Source organism: Scyliorhinus torazame, chromosome 12 (assembly GCF_047496885.1).
Source record: "Scyliorhinus torazame isolate Kashiwa2021f chromosome 12, sScyTor2.1, whole genome shotgun sequence".
Classification (NCBI taxonomy): Eukaryota; Metazoa; Chordata; class Chondrichthyes; order Carcharhiniformes; family Scyliorhinidae; genus Scyliorhinus; species Scyliorhinus torazame.
The window spans coordinates 21,188,566-21,215,800 of NC_092718.1; positions in this window are offsets into that span (position 1 = coordinate 21,188,566).

A 27,235-nucleotide genomic window follows, 5' to 3' on the forward strand; every position below is an offset into this window, starting at 1 on the left:
GTTTCCACAACCTCCCCTGGCAACGCGTTCCAGGCACTCACTACACTCTGTGTAAAAACCTGCCTCGCAAATCTCCTCTAAACTTTGCCACACGGACCGTAAACCTATGCCCCCTATGACTCACCCCTCCACCCTGGGAAAGAGTGCCTGCCCATCCACTCTATCCATGCCCCATATAATCTTGTAGACTTCTATCAGACCACCCCTCAACCTCCGTCATTCTAAAGACCAACCAAAGGAGTTAAAGGTAGGTCTTCCGGGCACCTGCCTGAAGGGAATCTATCACATTTTCTCTGGGGTTACCTATATCTGCAGGATATATCAGGAACCAGGTTGATTTAACATCCTGCTAATTGTGATATAAGTAATAAAATCCTCACAGGAATAGTGGTCCAACTGTGCCTAACGAGAAGTTTAAGCCAAAGAGAGCAGTAAAAATAAGGAGTCCGAATTCAGTAAAGGATTGTCAAAGAATTGGTCAAATGTTCCAAGATCGGCACAACTATTTTGAAACGCCTGATGAGGCGTGGAACTTTATACAGACTGAAAAGTTGGACTCAAATTGAGGGTTTGTCGTGGGGGATGTTTACTGTGTTCACCGCGTTTGGGGAATGTTCTTTTTGTTTTGGTGCTGGGTGGGGATGGGTGAATGGATTTGATGTGGGGGCTGTGGGAGAGTGTGGGCGTCGGTGTTGGAGGGGCAGGGCCCCACGGAGGAAGAGGGGGGGTGGAGGCCCGGGGATGGGGAGTTGGGGTAAGGCCGCAAAAAGGAGCTGCGCCAGAGGGGGCGGGGCCGGCTCAGGAAAGCGCGGGCTTTTTCCCGTGTTAGGGAAGGATGGGGGCGGGGCCGGGGGGGGGGAAGGGCAGTGCTGGAGAGGAGCGCACACTGACTGCCAAGGGGTGGGGGGATTCTCACACTGGGGGGGTCGATGGAATGGCGGGAGAGGCCGGGGTCAGCAGGAGTCAGCTGACTTACGGGAGTGTCATGGGGGGAGCAAAATGGCTAGGTGAGGATCTAGCGGGGGGAACGGGGGGAGGGGGGGAGGGAGGGAGGGGGGGAACTGGGTTGCTGCTGCATTGGCCAAAAGGGAGCTTGAGGTAGGAGAGGTAGTCGGGGAGGGGGTCCGCCGCCTGGGGGACTGGAGGGTGCGGGAGGCGCGGGCACGTGGCTGGCCTAGAAAAGGAGATGGCTAGTCGGCAGGGGGGGGGGGGGGGGGGGGGGGCGGCGGCGGCGAGTAGCCCCCCGATCAGGCTGATAACTTGGAATGTGAGGGGCCTGAATGGGCCGGTCAAGAGGGCACGGGTGTTCGCGCACTTAAAGGGACTGAAGGCAGACGTGGTTATGCTCCAGGAGACACATCTGAAGGTGGCAGATCAGTTTAGGCTGAGAAAGGGATGGGTAGGGCAGGTCTTTCATTCAGGGCTGGATGCGAAGAACAGAGGGGTTGCAATACTGGTGGGGAAGCGGGTGTCGTTCGAGGCACTGAATATTGTAGTGGTCGATATGTGATGGTGAGTGGTAGGTTGTAGGGGGTGCGGGTGCTACTGGTGAACGTATATGCCCCGAATTGGGATGATGCCGGATTTATGAAACGCATGCTGGGTCGGATTCCGGATCTGGAGGTAGGAAGCTTGATAATGGGGAGGGACTTCAACACGGTGCTGGACCCAGCACTGGACCGTTCTGGGTCCAGGACGGGTAAGAGGCCGGCTGCGGCCAAGGTGCTCAGGGGGTTTATGGACCAGATGGGGGGAGTGGATCCATGGAGGTTTGTCAGGCCGCTGGCCAGGGAATTTTCCTTCTTTTCCCACGTCCATAGAGCCTACTCTTGGATAGATTTTTTCATTCATTTTGAGTTGGGCGCTAATCCCGAAAGTGGAGGGAACGGAATATTCGGCCATAGCCATCTCGGACCATGCCCCGCATTGGGTGGAGCTGGAGTTGGGGGAGGAGAGGGACCAGCGCCCACTGTGGCGCCTCGATGTGGGACTGTTGGCGGATGAGGTGGTGTGCGGGCGGGTGCGGGGGTGTATTGAAAGATATTTGGAGGCCAACGACAACGGGGAGGTGAAGGTGGGGGTAGTCTGGGAGGCGTTGAAGGCAGTGGTCAGGGGAGAGCTAATCTCCATTAGGGCCCACAGGGAGAAGAGAGAGGGGAGGGAGAGGAAGAGGTTGGTGGGGGAGATTCTAAGGGTAGACAGGAGGTATGCAGAGGCCCCTGAGGAGGGGCTACTTAGGGAGCGACGGAACCTCCAGACGGAATTTGACCTGTTGACCACGGGGAAAGCAGAGGCACAGTGGAGGAAAGCGCAGGGGACGATGTATGAATATGGGGAGAAGGCGAGTCGGATGCTGGCACATCAGCTTCGTAAGAGGGAGGCAGCGAGGGAGATTGGTGGAGTTAAGGACAGAGGGGGGAATACGGTGCAGAGTGCGGTGAGAATAAACCAGGTACTTAGGGACTTCTATGGGGATCTGTACAGGTCTGAGCCCCCAGCGGGGGAGGAGGGGATGCGACGATTCCTAGATCAGCTGAGGTTCCCGAGGGTGGAGGAGGAGGAGCTGGCTGGTTTGGGGGTGCCGATTGGGCTAGAGAAGCTGGTTAAAGGATTGGGGAGCATGCAGGCGGGGAAGGCCCCGGGGCCGGATGGGTTCCCGGTTGAATTCTACAGGAAATACGTGGACCTGCTGGGCCCGTTGCTAGTGAGGACTTTTAATAAGGCGAGGGAGGGGGGGACCTTGCCCCCGACAATGTCCAGGGCACTGATTTCTTTGATCTTGAAGCGGGATAAGGATCCATTGCAATGAGGGTCGTATGGACCGATCTCGCTCCTCAATGTTGACGCTAAGTTGCTGGCGAAGGTGCTGGCTATGAGAATTGAGGACTGTGTCCCGGGGGTGATTCATGAGGACCAGACGGGATTTGTGAAGGGTAGGCAGCTAAACACAAATGTGCGGGAGGCTCCTCAATGTGATTATGATGCCCTCGGTGGAGGGGGAAGCGGAGGTAATGGCAGCTATGGACGCGGGGAAGGCCTTTGATCGAGTGGAGTGGGAGTATCTTTGGAAAGTGTTGTGGAGGTTTGGGTTCGGGGAGGGGTTCATCAGCTGGGTCAGGCTGCTATATAGAGCCCCAGTGGCGAGTGTGGCAGCGAACCGGCGGAGGTCGGAGTACTTTCGGCTGTACCGGGGGACGAGGCAGGGGTGCCCCTTATCCCTCTTGTTGTTTGCACTGGCAATTGAGCCGTTGGCCATGGCACTGAGGGAGTCCAGGAAATGGAGGGGACTGGTCCGGGGGGGAGAGGAACACCGGGTGTCATTGTATGCCGACGGCCTGTTGTTGTATGTGGCGGATCCAATGGAGGGAATGGCAGAGGTCATGCGGATCCTTCGGGAGTTTAGGGACTTTTCGGGGTATAAATTCAACGTAGGGAAGAGTGAGCTCTTTGTGGTGCATTCAGGGGACCAGGGAAGGGGGATAGACGAGCTGCCGCTGAAAAGGGCGGAAAGGAGCTTTCGGTACCTAGGGATCCAAGTAGCTAGGAGTTGGGGGGCCCTGCACAAGCTCAATTTGACGCGGTTGGTGGAGCAGATGGAGGAGGATTTTTAAAGATGGGATATGCTGCCACTCTCACTAGCGGGTAGGGTGCAGTCGGTCAAAATGACGGTCCTCCCGAGGTTTCTCTTTGTGTTCCAGTGCCTTCCCATTATGATCCCCAAGGCCTTTTTCAAACGGGTAAGCAGGAGCATCATGGGATTTGTATGGGTGAATAAGACCCCGAGGGTGAAGAGGGTGTTTCTGGAGCATAGCAGTGACAGGGGAGGGCTTGCTCTGCCGAATTTGTGTGGCTATTATTGGGCAGTCAATGTGGCGATGATCCGTAAGTGGGTAATGGAGGGAGATGGGGCGGCGTGGAAGAGGCTAGAGATGGCGTCCTGTGTGGGCACGAGCCTGAGGGCGCTGGTGACGGCACCGTTACAGCTCTCGTCGACAAGGTACACCACAAGTCCGGTGGTGGCGGCGACGTTGAAGATCTGAGGGCAGTGGAGGCGACACAGGGGCGAGGTGGGAGCCTCGGCTTGGTCCCCGATTCAGGAGAATTATCGGTTCTTCCCAGGAAGGATGGATGGGGGGTTTCGGAGCTGGCATCGAGCAGGGATTAGAAGAATGGGGGGCCTGTTTATCGACGGGACGTTTGCGAGCCTAGGGGCGCTGGAGGAGAGGTTTCGGCTACCCCCGGGAAACGCTTTCAGGTACATGCAAGTGAGGGCGTTTGTAATGCGGCAGGTGAGGGAATTCCCGCTGCTTCCGGCACGTGGGATTCAGGACAGGGTGACTTCGGGTGTATGGGTTGGAGAAGGCAAGGTTTTGGCAATTTACCAGGAGCTGAAGGAAGAGGAGGAGGCCTCGGTGGAGGAGTTAAAGGGCAAGTGGGAGGAGGAGCTTGTGGAGGAGATAGATGGGGGTCTGTGGGCTGATGCCCTGAGTAGGGTTAATTCTTCCTCCTCTTGCACCAGGCTCAGCCTAATACAGTTCAAAGTTATTCACAGAGCGCATATGACAGGGGCGAGGTTGAGTAGGTTCTTTGGGGTGGAGGACAGATGTGGGAGGTGCTCGGGGAGCCTGCAAATCACGTCCATATGTTCTGGTCGTGCCCGGCGATGGATGGGCTTTGCAGGGGTTTTGCGAGGACTATGTCCAAGGTGGTGAAAGTCCGGGTCAAGCCGAGCTGGGGATTGGCATTATTTGGGGTATCGGACGAGCCGGGAGTGCAGGAGGCGAAAGAGGCCGGTATTCTGGCCTTTGCGTCCCTGGTAGCCCGGCGGAGGATTTTGCTACTATGGAAAGATGCGAAGCCCCCTAGTGTGGAAGCTTGGATCAATGACATGGCAGGGTTCATCAAGCTGGGGAGGATAAAGTCTGCCTTGCGAGGGTCTGTGCAGGGGTTCTCCAGGCGGTGGCAACCGTTCCTAGACTGTCTCGCGGAGCTTTAGGAGGAGGTCAGCAGCAGCAGCAGCCCAAGGGAGGGGCGGGGGGGAGGGAGGGAGGGGGGGTTTCTTTTGAGGTGGCATTTGGGCGAAGGTGGGGGGTTCCCTATTTGTGTTTTTAAATGTTATATGGGGGGTTATTGTATATGGGGGAAATCCAATGTATAATTGCTGATTGTTGTGTTCTTGTTTCTTTTTGTTGGGGGGGGGTGGGTTTTGTTGAAAATTTGTGGAAAAATTTGAATAAATATATTTTTTTTAAAAAGAAGAATTGATCAAGAGAAAGAAGTCGGAACATGAATGCAAACGAACAGAGAGGAAGAGATTAGCAAAAATAAGCGTGCGTCCCTGAGGCAAAGAGTCATGGGAATTAAGGTAATTGCAGTGATCTTAAGATAATACTTTACATCCATCTTCACAATAGAAGATACAAAACACCATTCTGGAAATAGTCGGGAGCCAGTGAGAACAAGGAACTTAAAATAAATGATTGTCGGGAAAGAAATCGCAGTGCAGGAATGACCGTGACTAAAAACGGAAAAATCTTCTGGGCCGGATTGCGTACATCTTCGATAAAAGAGTGGTTACAGAGATAGTGGATGCAGTGGCTGTGATCGTCCAGGGTACCCTAGATTTTAAGGTGGACCCTGCTGAAGGGAAGGCAGTAAATGTAATTCAAGAAGTACTGAAGATATCACGGGGTGGGGGGGGGGGGGGGGGGTCTGGTTCCCAGTGGGATGGTGTCTGGTTTCCGAAGGAGAGGGGGGAAATAATAGTAGAGGAAAAGCTATACTGTCATCTATAATTAGGAGTGTGGTATCATGTCGCTTAGAAACTCATAATATGGTTCGCTTAACGAAAGAAACGTCCTGTTGTCTTTGAGATTTTTTGAGGTTGTACCTTCAAGTCTTGATAAGGGGAAAGGACTGGATGTAATGTATTTGGATTTTCAAAGTAGCATTTGATAAGGCACCACACAAGGGCTTTCACACAAAATTAGCGCTTTCAGGATTGTGGTCATATATTAGCAGGGTGTGAAGACTTTCCTATCATAGAATCTCTGCAATGCAGAAGAGGCCATTCAGCTCATTGAGTCTGCACCAACCAAAGAGCTCCCCACCCAGGCCCACTCCCTCACTCTATCCCCAGAACCCCATCTTACCTTTGGACACAAAGGGTTAATTTATCATGGCCAATCCACCTAACCTGCACATCTTTAGACTGTGAAAGGAAATTGGAGCACCCGGAGGAAACCCACGCAGATGGGGGGGTGGAGTGGGGGGTGTTGACATTCACACTCCACCCTGACAGTCACCCAAGGTCGGTATTGAACCCAGATCCCAGGCGGCGTGAGGCAGCAGTGCTAACCACTGTGCCGCCGTGCCGCAGTTAATGGAGTTCCCTGACATGGAAGGCTAGAAGGCAAAGTCACAGTCTCAATGTGGGGGGGTAGCCATTTAGCCAGAGATTAGAAAAAATTTCTTCACCCAAAGGATTGTGAATCTTTGGAATTCTCTGCCCCAGAGAACTCTGGGTGCTCAGTTGTTGAGTGAAGAAACAGAAATCAATTGATTTTTCAGTGCTCGGGGAAAGAAGGGATGTAGGATGGAGGACAAAAGCTGGATTCTCCGGTTGCTGACTCCGAAATCGTGTTCGGTGACGGGCCGGAGAATCCAAACTCCCCACAGAATTGGGGGCGGTGCCGTTTCCGCGATGCTCCGCCCCCTCCAAAGCAACGTACTCTGCGAGTACGCTGCGCCATGTATCCACAAAACGGAGGCCTGCCAACCGGTGCTCCGCCCCGACCGGCCGGGTTCCTGATGCCATGGGTCTCTCATGGTCTCACCAGGAACTCAGCGTGGCGGCTGCGTACTCAGTCCAGCGGCGCCACAGTCGGGGGAGGACCGATCTGCAGGTGGGGGGGGGGGGGGGGGGACACACATTATTCAGGGCTGGGGGCACTGTGGTGGAGCGGTCCGGGGCGTGCGAGCTGGCTGAAGGGGGGACTATTTCACGGACCGGGTCCGCAAGCTCCATCCACCGTGAAGCACGGCGCGGTCACTGTAGGCCGCCGCCGTGCGCATGCGCAGCCACGGACCCGACAATTCTCCAGGCCGTGTCGGCAGCAAAGCCGGGTGCACTATGCTGCCTCCCTGCTAGCCCCCAGCGAAACGGATAATCAGTGGCCGTTTTGCACCAGTTTATGAAAACGCCACCCTTCCCACGCCGGGGTGGGAGACTCCAAATCGGAGATTCCAGCCCCAGATGTGTAATTCTGGTAAAATAATGACCTTGACCTTATGGAATGGCAGTGCAGGCTTGAAGAACACAATGGCCTACTCTTTCTCCTATTTATTAAGCTCCCAAGTCTAGGCACCCGGTGACAAACAGTTAAGTACCTTTCTCAGCCATGAGGCCGGGGTTTTCAAGGTGGGCAAAGTATCATTAAAGTTCGAGATTGTTTCAAACTCACTTCGTTTTTGTAGACAGCAAAGAAAGGAGATTGATGGGCAACCTGCCTGGGCTGGATCTTGTTGACCCCCCCCGCCCCCCCCCCCCCCCCCCCAACCCCACCCCACCCCAGTCTCTCTCTCTCACAAATGAATTGCTTCATGCAAACAGCACACCGAACCCTCACAGCAAACCTGCAAGAAAATCGACTCACTTAAAAAAAATGTGCTTCTTGCCAAACTCCTGTCACCTTCACCGATGATAAATAAAAATTGAGGATTGAGTCAACTTGAGGTTCTGCGCTGTGAAACGGTGCCAGTAAAGTCCATTCAGATTGATAGGAGCTAAGCTGTTCTACTTTGTAAACAGGATTTAATCACTGTACAAACTTTATATACACAGGTGCGATGGTTTTACCTTAGGTAAACCAAATCTTATTTAGTAATAAAAAATTCCAAGACCAACTTGTGTCGGGACAAGCCCCTTCGCCTTGAATCATTGATTTTGGAAGATAAAAATTAGCACAGGACCCACCCAGGTTACTGTTGTGTTCTGACATGTGAGATTACCAGCTGGGGCCAGAAACATCTCACATTTTAAAGGCATAACAGTGTTTATAATTGAGTGATGAGACCTGTTTCTCTTCAAATTGTCCACATTAACTTTTCTAACACACGGCATAGTTTAGAATATAATGCAAGCACCAACCATGTAGAAAAATGAATGACAATCACGGCCATGAAGGTGGATGTGCTCAATGTGCAGTGCTGCTGTCGGTTGTGAACCGGAGATGGAAATGGTGTGCAACAATAGCAGTTCAATATCCTTGCGGAATAACACGCATTAGCACCACTGCAGTGGGAGCCATGTACTGTAATACCACCGCAGTCTGGGCCACATACGACCAGGACGAGGCTAGGCTGGGCCAGCATTTATTGCCCAGCCCTAGCTGCCCTTGAGAAGGTGGTGGTGAGCTGCCTTCTTGAACCCTGAAAGAGCCTGTTGCGCCATTCGATTAAATGATGACTGATCTGTGCCTTAACTCCATCTACCTGTTGCGCAATCCTTAATTCCCTGACCTAACAAAGCAAAATTAATCTCAGTTTTGAAATTTTCAATTGAACTCCAGCCTCAGCAACTCTTTGGAAGAGGCAGTTCCCGATTTCTGCCACTCTTTGTGTGAAGACGTGCTTCCTGATCTCTCTCTGAAATGTCTTGCTCTCATTAGTTCTCACTCGTTCTCGACTGTCCCAACAGAGGAAGTAAGATCCCTCCATCCATCCTATCAACATCTTTTTTTAATATAAATTTTGAGTACCCAATTAATTTTTTTCCAAGTAACGGGTAATTTAGCATGGCCAATCCACCTAACCAGCACATCTTTGGGGTGTGGGTGACGGACACTGACCCAGAGCCGGGATCGAACCTGGGACCCCAGCGCCGTGAGGCAGCAGTGCTATCCAATGTGCCACCGGGCTGCCCTCTATCAACATCTTTAATTATCTTGAACATCTCCGTTAGATTGGCCTGTGATCTTCCACTTCCAAGTGAGTGCAACTCTAGTCTATACAGCCTGGCTTCATAATTAAACTCTTTAGGTCCAGTATTGTTCCGATGAATTTGTGTCGAACTTCCTCTGAGGGGAATACGTCGTTCCTGAGACGATATCCAGGACTGAAAGGTGAGAATGCAGTTCCATCCCTTTGGAATTCAAACCCCTTGACATAAAAAGGCCAACATTTCAAAGGCTTTTTAAAACTAATTTTTTGTACCTGTGCTCTAGATTTTTGTGATTTCTGCCCTCAGACCTCTACATTCCTCTGTTCATCCACAGGTCTAAGATTCTCACCACTTAGAAAGCATTCTGATCTATCTTTCTTAGGGCTGCATCCCTACATTTCACTCCATAGAATTCCTACAGTGTAGAAGGAGGCCATTCGGCACTGACCCTACCAAGAGCACCCACTCCCCGCTCTATCCCCATAATCTCACCTAACCTGCACATCTTTGGACACTATGGAGCAATTTAGCACGGCCAACCCACATAACCTGCACATCTTTGGACATTAAGGGACAATTTAACATTACCAATCCACCTAACCTGCACATCCCAGTTTCCTCCGGGTACTCCGGTTTCCTCCCACGGTCCGGGGATGTGCAGGTTAGATGGATTGGCCACGCTAAATTGCCCTCAAGTATCCAAAAAAGGTTAGGTGGGGTTACTGGATTACGGGGAGCGAGTGGAGGTGTGGAATTAGGTAAGGTGTTCTTTCCAAGGGCCGATGCAGACTCGATGGGCCGAATGGCCTCCTTCTGCAGTGTAAATTCTATGATCTTTGGACTCCCAGCCACAGATTTACAGTGTATTGCACCCAGCGCAGTGTGAATGTTGAAGGCAGTGGATGGGGTGCCAATCAAGTAGCTGCCTTGTCCTGGTTGGTGTCCAGCCCCTTGAGTGTTGTTGGGGCTGCACACATCCAGATAAGTGGAGGGTTTTCCATCACACTCATCACTTGTGCCTTGTAGATGGTAGACGACCTGAATGGAAGCTAAAAGCCAATTCATGAACCATTCACTGCAAGCAGGCAAGCTCCAACCCAGTGAGTGCTTGCTGCTTATTCAAACATGCCACTGAATAGTCACCAGAAGCAAGCACTCGAGATAAGATCGTCTAACCAAGCACACGCTAGGAATGAAGCTGGGATTGTCCTGTTCTTTATGGCTGATTAGGCAGTGTGCTTACTGACTGAACCCCTAAGGGTAGCAACAACCAGCTTGAAATCCAAATGAGAAATTTAGTGGCTGGCTTTAAGACAAATCATATTAAATTTGGGTTGTGGAAGCTCGGTCATTGAGTATGTTTAAAGCAGAGATTGATAGGATTCTAAATACCAATGACATAACGGGATCTGGGATAGTGTGGGAAAAAGGCACGGAAGTGGATAATCAGCCACGATTGTGTTGAATGGCAACACAGACTCGATGGGCTGAATGCCCTTTGCCTGCTCCTATGACGCTATAGAAGACTATCTGATGCTCTTGGGAAAAATAAATTTTAAAATGTGAGGAAAAATAATTCATTCCCAAATGTCAAGTAATAGTTCTCATTCAAATTCAGGGGAGAACCTTTTACTGATGAGTAAAACAATGACCATACTTCATAATGATGTCCTGAGGTGATGTGAAGCAAAAAATAACTGCAAGTCTTGTGGCACAGTGGGTCACATCTCTATCTCTGAGCCGGAAGCTCCGGGTTTGATTCCCACCCGGGGACCCGCGTTCATAACGCGGTCAAAGAGGTTGAGTGTCTCAACCTGCAAAATCTTCCATTACACGAATGGCTGGCAGTAAGAGCGGGAAAGACTCCTTGGAGGGGGCAGCCACACTTGATGTGGACTGGTGCCCCCTCCAAGCTATAAGCCTTTGGTGATGGACGCGCAACCTTTTCCAGAGAAAAATTAGCTATGGGAACAGGCGAAAGTCTTCCTTGTGCACCACTAGCTGCAGGATGAGAACAACAAACGACTTCCGTTAGCGACCAAGATATTGCACCAAATAAAATGTCTAAGATCTACATTTTCCGAGGACATGGAAAGTCACTGAGCAAGTAAATCTCCCTGGTGTTGGAGAGATTGAGAGTTGATATGAAAGAGTGCCGAGTACATCGACAATACAGCCCCATTGCAAATTCAGAGTAATTACTTGCTCTCATTTATCAACTTTATATTCAGCTTTGTATCTAGTCACAAGTATTTAGAAATTGTTATATACCCTTTGCTGACATTCCAGCTTACATTGTGGGATTCTGCCATTCTGCTCCTCTCCTTGTCTACTGATTGCCTGGTTCTCTCTTTATTGCCATCTCCCTCCATCCATTCAAAGACTCCAAATCCTTCACCTCAAGCTCTCCCCTAATGCCAACTGTGTTCATTTTCTCTTTTCTCTCAAGGTCGGCATCCGTTTCTTCATCTTTTTTTTTAATAAACATTTTATTGAGGTACTTTTGGTATTGTAACAACAACAAAACAAACAATGTACATGAAACTATAAATATGGTGCAAAAGCCGTCTCCCTTCCTTACAGGTCCCACCTTTATTAACCCCCTAATCTAAGCTAAACTAACCGCCCCCCCCCCCCCCATTTCTGCTGACGATTAATTTTCCGCGAAGAAGTCGACAAACGGTTGCCACTGTTGTGTTATGCTGCTTCGGATAACACAGGCTGCTTCTTGATGCAGTCTTAACTAAAGGATGCTCCAGACTCTGAAATGAGTTCAACGTGTTTATTGAACTATTAACACAGTTCTCAAATGAGTTAGACTCTCTGCTAATCTAACTGTAGTAACTCAGTCTAACTGTACCAGCTTGCTCTAAGCCACGCGCTGGGGTGTGATGCTTCTGATCAACCCTGTCTAACTTTCTAGATGCCTGTCTGTGGAAAGAGGCAGGGTGTGGGTGCCTCATCCCTTTTATAGTGTTTATATCATGCCCCCTTGTGGTGATGCCACATCTGAATGTCCTGACTGCCCATTGGTTGTGTCCTATTCTGAGTGTTCATTGGTTGCATGTTTGCATATCATGACAGCCACATCCGGGCGAACCCTAACAGTGCCCCTGTCAAGGCGAACTTGATTTTCTCCAAACAGAGAAACCTAGGCATGTCCGATAGCCAGGTCTCCGACTTCGGGGGCTTTGAGTCCTTCCAAGCTAATAATATCCGTCTCCGGTCTACCAGGGAAGCAAAGGCCAGAACGTCTGCCTCTTTCTCCTCCTGGATTCCCGCGTCTTCCGACACCCTGAAAATCGCCACCTCTGGACTCAGTGCCACCCTTGTTTTTAACACCGTGGACATGACATCTGCAAACCCCCACCAAAATCCCGTAAGCTTTGGACATGTCTAGAACATGTGGACCTGGTTTGCTGGTCCTCCCGCACATTTTGCACACTTGTCTTCCACCCCAAAGAATCTGCTCATTCATCATCCTTCTTCACATAAAGCTTACATTGCATATCTTTCCAGTTGCCTTTGGGTGTTAAAGGTGCCATGCCAATGAAAGTTATTGTTGTTCTGCTTGTGAGGATAGCTGTGGAAATGTATGCTGATGTTGATAGGAAGATCCAAGGTCCCCCTCCTGTGACAGCTCCCCAATGCACAGACACCCTGACATCTGGAGAACCGATGCTATTGCTTCCACTGAGAATATGCTATGAATGATTTACTTCAGGTGGGTGCTGCCTTCATACCACATCCAGGGGCAATCTCAACCTAACCTGGTCATTGGAAAATTGATAGGATCTGGTGCAACACTGGTCTACCTTCTCCCTGCACTCCTCCCCCAATCTCACTTTTCACTGAATTCGACGTAGTGTATTCTTGGTCGGAGTGTAAAACAAACATTCCACCTGATCCTGGGGATGGGATTTAGGATTTAGTTTTAAAATGAGTTTTTAAAAGACTCCGCTGGGCCTCTGTCAATACACAGTCCAGGAGCCAACTGAAAAATGAAAAGCGACCACACCTGACAGACACTGCAGGAAGGGCAAATGACTTAGGGTAAGAGTTGGTGCAACAAGACTTTGATTTCAAGTCGTGGTGTCTCTCGTATTGTGTGAGGCCGAGCCTGGCTGTCCGAACCCCTGACATCTGGAGCCGGCATGAAACTAAGAGTCATTGTGGGGCAGACAGGGGTGTTGGGCGGCATGGTAGCACAGTGGTTAGCACTGTTGCTTCACCGCTCCAGGGTCCCAGGTTTGATTCCCGTCTTGGGTCACTGCCTGTGCGGAGTTTGCACGTTCTCCCTGTGCCTGCGTGGGTTTCCTCCGGGTGCTCCGGTTTCCTCCCATAGTCAAAAGATGTGCAGGTGAGGTGTATTGGCCATGCTAAATTGCCCCTTCGTGTCCAAAAGGTTAGGTGGATATGGGGATAGGGTGGAGGTGTGGGTTTAAGTAGGGTACTCTTTCCAAGGGCCTGTGCAGACTCGATGGGCAGAATGGCCTTCTTCTGCACTGTAAATTCTATGGTTCCATGAATCCAGTGAAATCCAAGTCTTCCTGACTGTTAGCAAGTTTGTTTCTTCTGTTATCAGCTGTATGGGTTGGGAGTATGGTGTAAAAGCAGGTCGGAGGCTCTCATTTATATATAGTACCTTTCACAACCTTAAGGCTTTCCAAAGTATTTTCAGTGAAGTACTTTTAAAGTGAAGTCACTGGTAATGCAGGAAATGTGGTCACTGATTTATGCACAGTAAGGCTCCATAAATAGCAATGTGATAAATGACCAGATGATCTGAACTCATGATGTGGATCGAAAGGAATTATTGGCCAGAACACCAGGAAGAGCTACTGGTATTCTTCAAAAGAGACGGCATGGGATCTTGTACACCCACCTGAGAAGGAAAATGTAGCCTCTCTTATCCAAGAGATGGCATTCCTGACAGAGCATGGGAGCAGGAGGAGGTGATTTAGCCCCTCGGGCCTGATCGGTTAGTCAAGGAGATCATGGTTGATCTGCTGCCTATCTCCATATACCTGTCTTTTCCCAAACCTCTCAGTAACGGGGATAGAGTGAAGGAGTTAGGCTGGAGGAGTGGGCTGATTAGTAAGTTTGCGGACAAAGGTTGGTGGAGTGGCAGAGAGTGTTGAGGATTGTCAGAGGATGCAGCAGGACATAGATAGGTTGGAGACTTGGGCAAAGAAATGGCAAATGGAGTTTAATCCGGACAAATGTGAGGTAATGCATTTTGGTAGGTCTAACATTGAGGGGAAATATACCTGAATGGCAAAACTCTTAGGAATATAGAGAGTCAGAGAGATCTGGGCGTGCAGGTCCACAGATCTTTGAAAGTGGGAACACAAGTGGGCAAGGTAGTCAAGAAAGCATACGGAATGCTCACCTTCATTGGATGGGGCATTGAGTATAAAAACTGGCAAGTCATGCTACAGTTGTATAGAACGTTGGTAAGGCCGCACTTGGAATATTGCGCACAATTCTGGTTGTCACACTACCAGAAGGAAGTGGAGGCTTTGGAGAGGGTGCAGAGGAGGTTTACCAGGAAGTTGCCTGGTCTGGAGGGTGTTAGCTATGTGGAGAGGCTGAATAGACTCGGACTGTTTTCATTAGAAAGATGAAGGTTGAGGGGAGACCCGATAGAGGTCTAAAAGATTATGAGGGGCCTGGATAGAATGGATGGGCAGGCACTCTTTCCCAGGGTGGAGGGGTCAGTCACCAGGGGGCATAGGTTTAAGTTCTTTAGAGGAGATGTGCGAGGCAGGTGTTTTACGCAGAGGGTGGTGAGTGCCTGGAACGCGTTGTCAGGGGAACGTTGTGGAAGAAGATACATTTTTTTTTAAAAAAATGTCTTGTTTTTTAAATTTAGAGTACCCAATTCATTTTTTCCAATTAAGGGGAAATTTAGCGTGTTCAATCCACCTATCTTGCACATCTTTGGGTTGTGGGGGTGAAACCCACGCAAACACGGGGAGAATGTGCAAACTCCACGCGGACAGTGACACAGAGCCGGGATCGAACCTGGGACCTCGGCGCCGTGAGGCTGCAGTGCTAACCACTGTGCCACCGTGCTGCCCCCGGAAGCAGATACATTAACGGCATTCAAAAGGCATCTTGACAAGCACAAGGATAGGATGGGTAAGGAGGAATACGGCACAAGGAAGTGCGGAGGGCTTTGGCAAAGGTTGGTATCGTGACTGGTACAGGCTTGGAGGGCCGAAGGGCCTGTTCCTGTGCTGTATTGTTCTTTATACTTTGTTGAGTGGGCCGAGGTAGGATGCTGTTTCAGATGGTCAGTGAAAACTCAGTGGGCCAAATGGCTTCCTTCTGCGCCATAGGAATTCCATTCTCTATTTTCTAAATTTGTTTAAGAAAAATCTATCAATCTTGGATTTAAAGGAGATTGTTATAACCTGCCTACTTACCATTGGCTGGGGACTAATGACAATCCCACAATCCTGTGGGAGTATGAGCTTTCCCAATGAGAGGGGCGGAGGAACCATTAGTAAACTCCTAGTATAAATAAAGCTGGCCAGTTTAGGAACCAGCAGGAAGGAGTGTGCAGCAAGGGAAGTTGCTGCTGCTGTTATATACATATATATATATATGTTATTGTAAATAAATGTTATTACTTTGTATCCTTAAAACTCGTGCTGGATTCTTCGTGGCCCTCACAAAACTGGCGACAAGGATGGGATTCGAACCCACGCGTGCAAATGGTGTCCGGCCTGTGGCAAAACGAGTCCGACGCCCTCCTTCGCCAGGGTCTTTGGTGGATTCCTTGGACTTTGGGGGGGTGGGATGTTATAACCTGCCTACTTACCATTGGCTGGGGACTAATGACAATCCCACAATCCTGTGGGAGTATGAGCTTCCCCAATGAGAGGGGCGGAGAAACCATTAGTAAACTCCTAGTATAAATAAAGCTGGCCAGTTTAGGAACCAGCAGGAAGGAGTGTGCAGCAAGGGAAGTTGCTGCTGCTATTATATATATATATATGTTATTGTAAATAAATGTTATTACTTTGTATCCTTAAAACTCGTGCTGGATTCTTCGTGGCCCTCACAAAACAGATTTACCAGGATGTTGCCTGGATTGGAGAGTAGGTCTTACGTGGAAAGGTTGAGGGTGCTAGGCCTTTGCTCATTAGAACGGAGAAGGATGAGGGGAGACTTGATAGAGGTTTATAAGATGATCAGGGGAATAGATAGGGTGGACAGTCAGAGACTTTTTCCCGGGTGGAACAAACCATTACAAGGGGACATAAATTTAAGGTGAATGGTGGAAGATATAGGGGGGATATCAGGGGTAGGTTCTTTACCCAGAGAGTAGTGGGGGCATGGAATGCACTGCCTGTGTAAGTAGTTGATTCGGAAACATTAGGGACCTTCAAGTGGCTATTGGATAGGTACATGGATTACAGTGGAATGATGGGGTGTAGATTAATTTGTTCTTAACCTTGGACAAAGGTTCGGCACAACATCGTGGGCCGAAGGGCCTGTTCTGTGCTGTTATTTTCTATGTATCTCCTATGTATCCTTCTTGCGTAGAAATATTTCCCAATTTCACAAGTAGGTTGGGATTGTTCTTCTTGGAGAGGGGAAGGCTGAGGGGAGATTTGATAGAGATGTTTAAAATCGTGAGGGGGGCTGGACAGAGCAGATAGGAAGAAATTGTTCAAGCTGGTAAAAGGATTAAAAACGAGAGGATATAGATTTAAAGTGATCCTCAAAAGAAGATATGAGAGTAAACGTTTTTACACAGCGAGTGGTTCGGGCCTGGAATGCACTGGCTGGAGGTGTGGTGGAGGCAGGTTCAATCATGGCATTCAAGAGGGCATTCGATGATTATTTGGATGGAAACAATGTACAACGGAGGGGGGAAAGGCAGGGGTACAGCACTAAGTCGTTCATTTGGAGAGCTGGTGTAGACCCAATGGGCCAAACGGCCTCCTTCTGCACCGTAACAATTCTTCATCACTGATCTGCAACAAGAGAGTCAGCCTAGATCTTCTTATGAAGGCCCCGAAGGGGGACTCTGGGGCGTCATTCTCCGCCGGCGGGAGTCTCCGTTTTGCCGGCGCCCGGGGGTTTCCCGATGGCGTGGGGCTGCCCCACAATGGGAAACCCCATTGACCGGCCGGTGTTACGGAGACTCCGGCCGGCCGGTCGGGCAGAAATGTGGCTGGGCGGGTAGGAGAATTTCGCCCCAGATCCCACAGCCTTCTGGTTCAGAAACAACACTGCTACCTCTGGCACGTTACAGGTGAGGGAGAATTGCAGATTACTCTGAAACTGGACGCATTCTGTAGCCTCCTTGTAATGAACGGAGAGCTCCATTCTCGTTTCATTATTGTCCGCTGACGTTAGCATGGGAAAATTATTCATGAGTAACTGGCAGTCAATGAACATTTTTTTAAAAACTTGCGCTGTTTTATTTATTTATTTTTTGAGAAAAAAAATCGGTGGCCTGGGGTGCATGAGAATCAAATATGTTGCATCTGGTCCTGATTGAGAGGGTACTCAGTTTACGAGTTCACTTTCCCACCAAATCTCATAGAATCGGCTCAATGAAAGGGCAAAGTGTGAAAGCATTTCTGCACAAAGGTTTTAAAAGGCTCGGCTGCTTTTCTCCCCTCCCTATTCAAGTCTGTTCCAGTAGCACCCCCCCCCCCCACCCCACATCTTCTCCCCACCACCGCCTCTCTCCCACCCCCCACCCCTCACACCCCACTCCCACCTTCCCACCACCCTTTTCCAAACAGTCCATTCAAACAAAGGCCGCGGCTATGGCTTAAGGCTGAAATGGCCCCCTGGTGGGAAGAGGCTACCCTTTTAACCCACGGGTCCAACTTATTTTTCTTCCTTCCCCCCCCCCCCCCCCCCCCCCCCCCCCCCCCCCCGCCCTTTGCGTTGACAAGCGGTTTCGGAGAAGTAAGCCACTCATCTTTCTCCCTCTGTGAACAGAGAGCCTCTAGACTTACAGAGGGATAGAGTGAGAGAAAGAGAAACCAGGAGAAGTGAAAGGGAATAGGACACAGAATCCTCAGAATCTCGATGCCTGCTCCCTGAATGCTAATTTGCCAGCAGCTGTCAATAATAGATGACTGTGACACACATACACACTCACACACACACACACACAAGAGGAAATGAGCCTCACTGTAAGGGGAAGGGATGGTGTTTGATGGAGGGGTGGTGGGGGTGATATTTCTGCTGCTTGACAGTCCTCGGAGAAGCTGTACCTCCTGCACCAGGGGCTGGTTTAGCACACTGGGCTAAATCGCTGGCTTTTAAGGCAGGCCAGCAGCACGGTTCAATTCCCATACCAGCCTCCCCGAACAGGCGGTGGAATGTGGCGACTAGGGACTTTTCACAGTAATTTCATTGAAGCCTACTTGTGACAATAAGCGATTTTCATTTCATTTCACCACCAGCTCTCAGCTAAAGACAGCAAAAAACAGACAAGAAAATCGACTAACTCAGCCCCTTCGAAGCAAATAAAAGGCCTGCGTTTAAACGGCAACTTTCCTGACCTGCGGACATCCCAAGGTGCCGCCAATGGCGTACCTTTTGAAAGTTAGTCACTGCTGTAATGTAAGGAATCGCGGCCATCAGTTCGTGCACAGCAAGCTCCCACAAACAGCAGAGGTATAATGATCGGACAATCCATTTTAGTGATTCTAGCTGAGGCAGGACATCAGGGAGATCTCCTAATTTTCTTTGGAAAAGGTGGTGAAAGGTTCTGTTCATCTGGGTGGACAGTTCTGCGTAATGTCTGGTATGACAGATAGCTGGCTATATTCCCTGGACCTCCGCCCGCATATTTTTCGGTGGCGTGCTGTTCGCTGGTGGTGGGATTCTATCTTCCAGCCACTTGTCAGTAAGGTTTCTCATTGAAACCACCCCACCCTGCTGAGAACCCCATGGGCAAGGGTGGACTGCTGGTGGGAAAAATCAATGGCAAGGTCCGGATAATTCTGGTCATTCTCTCATGAACTGGTCTATGCGGTTCGAATTCACACACCCGCATATGCACATACACATACAAGCATATGTACAAACATTCGGGACAGCCCGGTAGCATTGTGGATAGCACAATTGCTTCACAGCTCCAAGGTCCCAGGTTCGATTCCGGCTTGGGTCACTGCCTGTGCGGAGTCTGCACATCCTCCCCGTGTGTGCGTGGGTTTCCTCCGGGTGCTCCGGTTTCCTCCCACAGTCCAAAGATGTGCAGGTTAGGTGGATTGGCCATGATAAATTGCCCTTAGTGTCCAAAATTGCCCTTAGTGTTGGTGGGGTTACTGGGTTACGGGGATAGGGTGGAGGTGTTGACCTTGGGTAGGGTGCTCGTTCCAAGAGACGGTGCAGACTCGACGGGCCGAATGGCCTCCTTCTGCAGTGTAAATTCTATGATAATCTATGATACACAATCACATATACACATATACACGTACATGCATGCACATACACATACATACAAGTATATACACATGCACGCACACACCCATGCACAGATACAAGCATACACATACACACATAGTTGCACACACACCTGACAGTTACCCACACATGTCCACATACACAGACACACGTTCAGGCTCACACACACGCACGCATACAATCACACACACACTCACACATTGTAGTGCTCTGCAGGCCCATCCCCCCTCCCTCATTGTTACCTTGACTAAGAACAAGTCAGGAATTAAGCCTATGAATGTCCTGGGCTGCATAGCTCCATGTGGCAGTGGGCAATGCGAGCTGCAAATCAGCCGGGGTTGCTGCTTCCAAACACTGTCTACATTCCTACGTTGCTGGAAAATGTGCCTGTTTGTGTGAGTATGTGTGAGTGGTGTGTTTGTGTTTGAATCATAGAATCATAGAAATTACAGTGCAGAAGGAGGCCATTCGACCCATCGAGTCTGCACCGGCTCTTGGAAAGAGCACCCTACCCAAGCCCACACCTCCACCCTATTCCCATAACCCAGTAACCTCACCCAACACTAAGGGCAACTTTGGACACTAAGGGCAATTCAGCATGGCCAATCCACCTAACCTGCACATCTTTGGACTGTGGGAGGAAACCGGAGCACCCGGGGGAAACCCACGCGCACACGGGGAGGATGTGCAGACTCCGCACAGACAGTGCCCCAAGCCGGGAATCGAACCTGGGACCCTGGAGCTGTGAAGCAATTGTGCTATCCACAATGCTACCCTGCTGCCCGGTATGAAATTACTGTGAAAAGCCCCTAGTCGCCGCATTCCGGCGCCGGTTCGGGGAGGCTGGTATGGCAATTGAACCCACGCCTGCTGGCCTTGTTCTGCTTTACAAGCCAGCTGTTTAGCCCACTGTGCTAAACCAGACCCTTTTGCATGAGTGTATGGTCATAGAGTGATAAGAGTATCAGAATTTGCTGTGACAACCTGCACAGTTGGGCTGCTATAGACACTGGAGGATGTGCCCCAGCGAGGAGCCAGCTCCTTCAGGAGAGATCGGGGGAAGGATGAAACTCAACTTCCAACACCGGGGAGGAAAATTGGGCAGAATGATTTATTGTGACCCATTTTACTGCCGAAGACACATTTAAACGCCCCTGCATCCCCCCCAATAGAGGTTTTTTTAGAAAGCTGAAAAAGATCTGAAGCAAGAGACAGAGAAATAAGAGGAGCTGTCCTGTGAGCAAAGAATAGTGTACGGAACGACCTCTTGCTGAATTTAAATTGTGCATCGGGCAGCAGTAAGTGATACCAGTTCTATCGAAAGAATGTTGTTCAGATACTCTAGGCCAGTAAAATACAGTTGGAAAGTTGTCAGGAGAGGGTTTGCTGACTGTGCAATTGTATAGGGCGGGTGGGGATTGTGGCTTCAGTTCAAGCAGGTGGAAGAGGTCTTCTGAGGAAAGCATAACAAAGACGTCCTTCGCTCGAGGTGAATGGTTGGGTCTCAACGCCGGTCTCCCCTGAAGGACTACACAGGACAGTTTGGGGGCGTTTAACTGGGCTTGACACAGGGGGCTGGATTCTCCGATTCTGGGGCTATGTCCCCACACCGGTGTGGGAACGGTGGCGGTTTACACCAGAAACAATGGCGCAAAACGTCCACCGATCCTCCGTTTGGCTGGGGGCTACCATGCCAGCCACGCCGTGCGACATGGCGGAGACTGCTTGCGGACCCGGCCCGCGAAATAGTTCCCCCCCATTGGCCGGCTCGCACGCCACTGACCACAACCCCCCCCACCCCCACAGTGCCCCCAGCCCCGAATAAAGTCCCCCCCCCCCCCCCGCCCGTAGATCGGCCCTTCCCCTGACAGTGGTGGCACTGGAATGAGTCCACAGCTGCCACGCCGAGTTCTCGACGGGTGAGACCACACGCGACCGACAGCGCCGGGAACTCGGCCGGTCGGGGGCGGAGAATCGGGGGTCGGGCCTCAGGCAATGTCCTGAGGCTGTCTGTAGGTGGCGCGCCGTACTCGGAGAGTGCGCCGCTTTGGAGGGAGCATCGCATCGCGAAAGCGGAGCCGCCCCCGATTTGGTCGGGAACTTTGATTCTCCGGCCGATCCCCGAAAGCGATTTACATTTTTTTTTTAAAATTAATAAATTTAGAGTCCCCAATTCATTTTAGCCAACTAAGGGGCAATTTAGCGTGGCCAATCCACCTACCCTGCACATCTTTGGGTTGTGGGGGCGAAACCCATGCAGACACGGGAGGAATGTGCAAACTCCACACGGACAGTGACCCAGAGCCGGGATCGAACCTGGGACCTCGGCGCCGTGAGGCAGCAGGGCTAACCACTGCGCCACCGTGCTGCCCTCCCGAACGCGATTTTGGCGTCGGCAACCGGAGAATCCAGCCCAGTGTGTGCTGCAGAAGAACCATAAACATCCCCCCCCTCCCCCCCCCCACCCCCACCCCGCAAAAATGATGTCAAATATTTTGACATGGAGAAAGCAGCCAAATGTTCATTAGCGTTACTTTCTAAACAACAGCAACTTGTATTTATATAGCACCTTTGGCATAGCAAAGCATCCTAATGCACTTCAAGGGAGTGTGAATGAACAACATCTGGAGATTTAAAAAACATTTTTAAAAATTAATTTACGGGATGTGGGCGTCGCTGGCTAGGTCAGCATTTATTGCCCATCCCTAGTTGCCCTTCAGAAGGTGGTGATGAGTTGCCTTCTTGAACCGCTGCAGTTCGTGAGGTGTAGGTGCACCCACAGTGCTGTTAGAGAGGGAGTTCCAGGATGTTGCCCCAGCGACAGTGAAGGAACGGCGATATATTTCCAAGTCAGGGTGGTGAGTGACTTGGAGGGGGAACCCCCAGGTGGTGGGATTTCCAGATATCTGCTGCTTGTGTCCTTCTAGATGGTAGCGGTCGTGGGTTTGGAAGGTGCTGTCTGAGGAATCTTGGTGAGTTCCTGCAGTGCATCTTCTAGACGGTGCTCACGGCTGCCACTGTTCTTCGGAGGTGGAGAGCTTGAATGTTTGTGAAAGGGAGAGCTATCAATGGGGCAGCACAGTGGTGCAGTGGTTAACACTACTGCCTCACAGTGCCGAGGATCCAGGTTCGATCCCGGCCCCAGGTCACTGTCTGTTTGGTGTTGGCACGTTCTCCCCATGTCTGCGTGGGACACCCCCCCACAACCCAAAAAGATGTGCAGGGTAGGTGGATTGGCCACACTAAATTGTCGGGCCTACAATTCAGGCCGTTCGCCATCTGACCACACTGCTCCGCTATTCAATTAGATGATGCCTAATCTATGTCCTCATTCAATCATCTACCTTGGTTCATGACTCTGAACACCCTTGCCTAAAAAACAACCTATCAGTCTCAGCATGACGTTTTCAATTGACCATCTCAACAGCTTTTGGGGGCTCCAAGGTTCCATATTAAATATACTGGTTTCTGACATTACCCCTGAATGGTATTGCTCTAATTAGAAAGTTATTCCTCCATGTTCTGGACTTCCCCAATTAATTACAGCATAAAACTCCACAGTTGCGTTGCATTTGTCACCACATTTTAAAGAAGACAAGAGGGCAGATCCTCACTTTTGACTCGTCAAACAATCCCAGGGGCAGACAAGGGTTAAGACCCAGAGTAGAGCTCGCAGAGTAGAGCTCTCTCTACACTGGCCCTTCGAGGTCCGATGGCTAGAAAATTCACAGGAAAGTTCTACTTACTATTGACCTTCACAGAAACAACATTATGCTTTGTGGAGCTCCATGAGGATAATGTGAAGCTTTTCAAAAATCGATAAATGAACTTTATATCATTAGCCATAAAAATGTCTCAAGATATCCACAATTTACTATGTTTGTGTTCTGCTCACTGATAATACTATATTAGGAGCCTAGGCTTTAATCCAACCATTTAATCATTCAGCAGTGTTTTATAAACAGTCCGGACTATGTTTAGCACATGGTTGAGTCTTCTTGAGCAGGTCCGTGTGTAGGTATTGCTTGTTATACACAGCAGTGCTGGCAGGCCAGGACAAAAACAAGAACATTATGGAAAGAGCGAAAGGCAGCTGGTATCGATCAGTCACTGCTGCCTGCACAATCCTGCCTCTCTCTAAATAGAACAGAGCTGACTTACATTTGGAGTGTTACAAATGTCCCCTGGACAAGGAGGGTGAGCGCTGGGCATTGCTCAATAAAACAAGGGGCGGGATTCTCCGGTCCGCCAGCCGCGCGTGATTTTCGGCCGCGCGCCGTCCGCTGGCGGCGGGATTCCGTGTTCCCGCTGATTGTCCCTGGCATTTCCCATTGTAACCATCCCACACCGTCGTGAAATCCACTGCGGGGGGGGGGGGCGGGTGGCGAGAAAATTGAATCGCAACGACCAGAGAATTCCGGCCAAGTTTGGAAATCCCCTTGTGTGGTGGATATTTTGTGCCGCCCATTTTGGGCTTAGCTGTGGTGTCTTTCATGGATTCACACACTCATTTTCTTTTTAAGAATTCGGTACTCTAAATTTATTTGTTAAAAATGTTTTTTTTAACAATATATATATGTAGAGTACCCAATTCATTTTTCCAATTAAGGGGCAATCCACCTAGCCTGCACATCTTTGGGTTGTGGGGGTGAAAGCCACGCAAACACGGGGAGAATGTGCAAACTCCACACGGACAGTGACCCAGAGCTGGGATTGAACCTGAGACCTCGGCACCGTGAGGCTACAGGGCTAACCCACTGCGCCACCGTGCTGCCTGCGGTTCACACACTCATGAGGGGGGGGTCCCTTTCGGCACTCTGGATAACTTTCTCTGAGAATTTCCCTCTCTCCTGGCAGGCATGCACCCATATGGGTGCCTCATAGTGCAGCACACCCGAGAGAGATCGGGAGCAGTGAAAACCTGTCTCCAACATTTCCTTTCCCAGATTCTGTGCTGCCGCATCCAAGTCGGCCCTTGTACATATATTTACCATGTGGCATGGGCACAAAGAATTAAGAGCCAATATATATTTGATTCTCTGGGCGCGATTCTCCCATGCCGCGCCGTATGGGAGAATCGCCGTTCACGCCATTTTTTCCCGCGGCGCAGTCCGATGCCGGCAGGCGATTCTCTGGCCTTGGTGGGCCGAGCGGCCGCGCGGAAACGGCACCTGCTCGCAGCCGACGGGAACTCTGCGTGTAGGGTCGGGGGGCGGCCTGTGGGACGGGGAAAAGCAGTGCTGGGGCGGCCTCTGATGGGGTTTGGCCCGCGATCGGGGCCCACCGATCGGCGGGCCGGCCTCTCCAGCCCCAGCCCTACTTTATTACGCGGCCCGCCCCTAAGCCCCCACACCATGTTGCGTCAGGGCCGGCGCGCTGAGGAAGTCCCCCGCGCTTTCGCGGGTTGGCGCGGCCCAACTGCGCAGGCGCGGGTTGGCGCGGCCCAACTGCGCAGGCGCGGGTTGGCGCGGTGCCCATTTGGCGCTGGGAAGGGAGGTTGGAGCAGCGTGAGCCGCTCCAGTGCCGTGCAGGCCCCTTGTGGGGGCCAGAATCGGTAGTACCCACGCCTGTTTCGTGCCGTCGTGAAATGCGACGGCGTTCACGACGGCGCGAACACTCTGTCTCCATTTCGGAGAATCGCGCCCAGAAACTTTGTGTCTTAATCATGGATCAGTGGGCAGCACTCTTGTTTCTAGAAGCATTGAAAATCTGAGTAGGCCATTGGGCCCTTCAAGCCTGCTCCACCATTCAATATGATCATGGCTGATGCTCCACCTGACCGCCATCTTCCAGCGCTCTCCCCATACTCCTTGACACCAATAGATGCTAGAAATCTATCTATTTCCTTCTTAAATATATTCAGTTGGCACGACACAGCGTCACAATGATTAGCACTGCGGCCTCACAGCACCAGGGACCCGGGTTCATGCCATTGGAGATGCCTAGCTGGTCAGAGACACGGCATGGTGGCACCCTGGCTCGCCCCCTGGCATCTGGATAGTACCACACGGGCACATCTGCAATGCCACCCTGGAATTTCCAGGGTGCCTGAGTGATGCTACCAGGCTGGCAGCGCCAGTATACCCAGGTTCCAGGTTGGCACTGCCAGGGATAAGCCCCTGGGGGGGGGCTTGCCAGGCAACGGGAGGATGCAGGGGGGGTCCCCAAGGTTGATGGGGTGAGGGTGGCCGGGGGGGGGGGGGGGGATCAAAAGTGGGGTTGGGCCCTGAAAGGGAGTGGGGGGAGAGAAGATCGGGGCTGCCAGACAAAAGATACCTCGACCTGCGAGGAGCCTTTCCTGCTGATGAGCTAAATCCCTTTAAATGTGACCCAATAAAATGGCAAGGTACCATTGAATAACTGGCCGCTTATTGGTGCTGCAGGTGCCAACACCCCACCAAACGTGCCGTTCAACAGACTTTATCTCAAGTCAAAGCATTTGGTCCATTCATTGGAATTCTTCGCTCGAATCATTTGTGAAGCATCCACACTGCAGGGACTCCAGTGTTCCAAGTAAAGAGCATCATATTTCCACCATATCAGGGCAATTGGGAATGGGCATTAAATGTGACCTTGCTAATGTTGCCAAATCCCAAGAATAAAGAAACAAAAATCAATAAACAAAATCACTGTGAAGACTAATTTACTGCATATATTTTGACTGGACATTGTCTTTTTTCACACATTCTGACAAGTCCCATTAAAGGCTGACCTTTGACGTTGACAAATTTTGGTCTTCAGAGTTTGAGTGTGGTAGCAATGTGCAACACACCCAGCGAAGCCCCAGGGCTCAATGACAGTATTTTTGTGGTTGAATGAGCTTACCTCAGCTATGGTGTTCGTGGGACACCACAATAGATCTTTGAGGCCCCGCCTCGGAGAGAAAATAAAACATTGGCCAGGTTCTTGCACCTGATCACTCTCCACTGATGCAACTGTTATAGGTGTGAAGTAATGGGGAGGGCTGAATTCAGTTCAGTGGTAATGTCCTGGAGAGCAAATAGCCCCCTAACACTCACTGTACAGTCTGACAATTTAAGGTGAGGTAACAGGGTCTGTGGAGCTGTGGGGAAATTAATCAAGAGCTTCACAACAGGATCGGAAGAGGGGATGGAAAGGGGGAGAAAGGGCTCTTTGAGTTCACATCTTGTTCTGTAAATTAGGTGTTTGTAATTTGTAATCATTACAATGGCCGCGAGCATGTTAAAAAAATGCGGCCGCACTGCGCATGCGTGCCAGATCATTGGCGCATGCGCAAAACTATGCACATGCGCGCCGATGATTGGGCACGCATGCGCAGTGTGGCCGCATTTTTTTTTAAACGGTCGCAGCTTTTTGTTTTACAAGTTCGGGGGGGTTTTATTCATTTTATTCATTTATTTTATTCATTTTTTTTTAACAAGTTCGCGGGGGGGCTTTATTTGATAAAAGTTTACCGGAAGAAAATGCAGAGCTTTGGACAGATGGAGACTCCGTACTTTCCGACACCGGAAGGCTTCACCTTCACCCAACAGGTTCCATTGGAGGAGCGTGTACGAGGGGCAAAGGGACCCAAAACCATTTCCTCCATTTTTGTCAGCAGCAAACAAGAGAAAATTAAATGAAATGAAATGAAAATCGCGTATTGTCACAAGTAGGCTTCAAATGAAGTTACTGTGAAAAGCCCCTAGTCGCCACATTCCGGCGCCTGTTCGGGGAGACTGGTACGGGAATTGAACCGTGCTGCTGGCCTGCCTTAGTCTGCTTTCAAAGCCAGCGATTTAGCCCTGTGCTAAACAGCCCCTGGAAATCGCTTATTGTCACAAGTAGGCTTCAAATGAAGTTACTGTGAAAACCCCCTAGTCG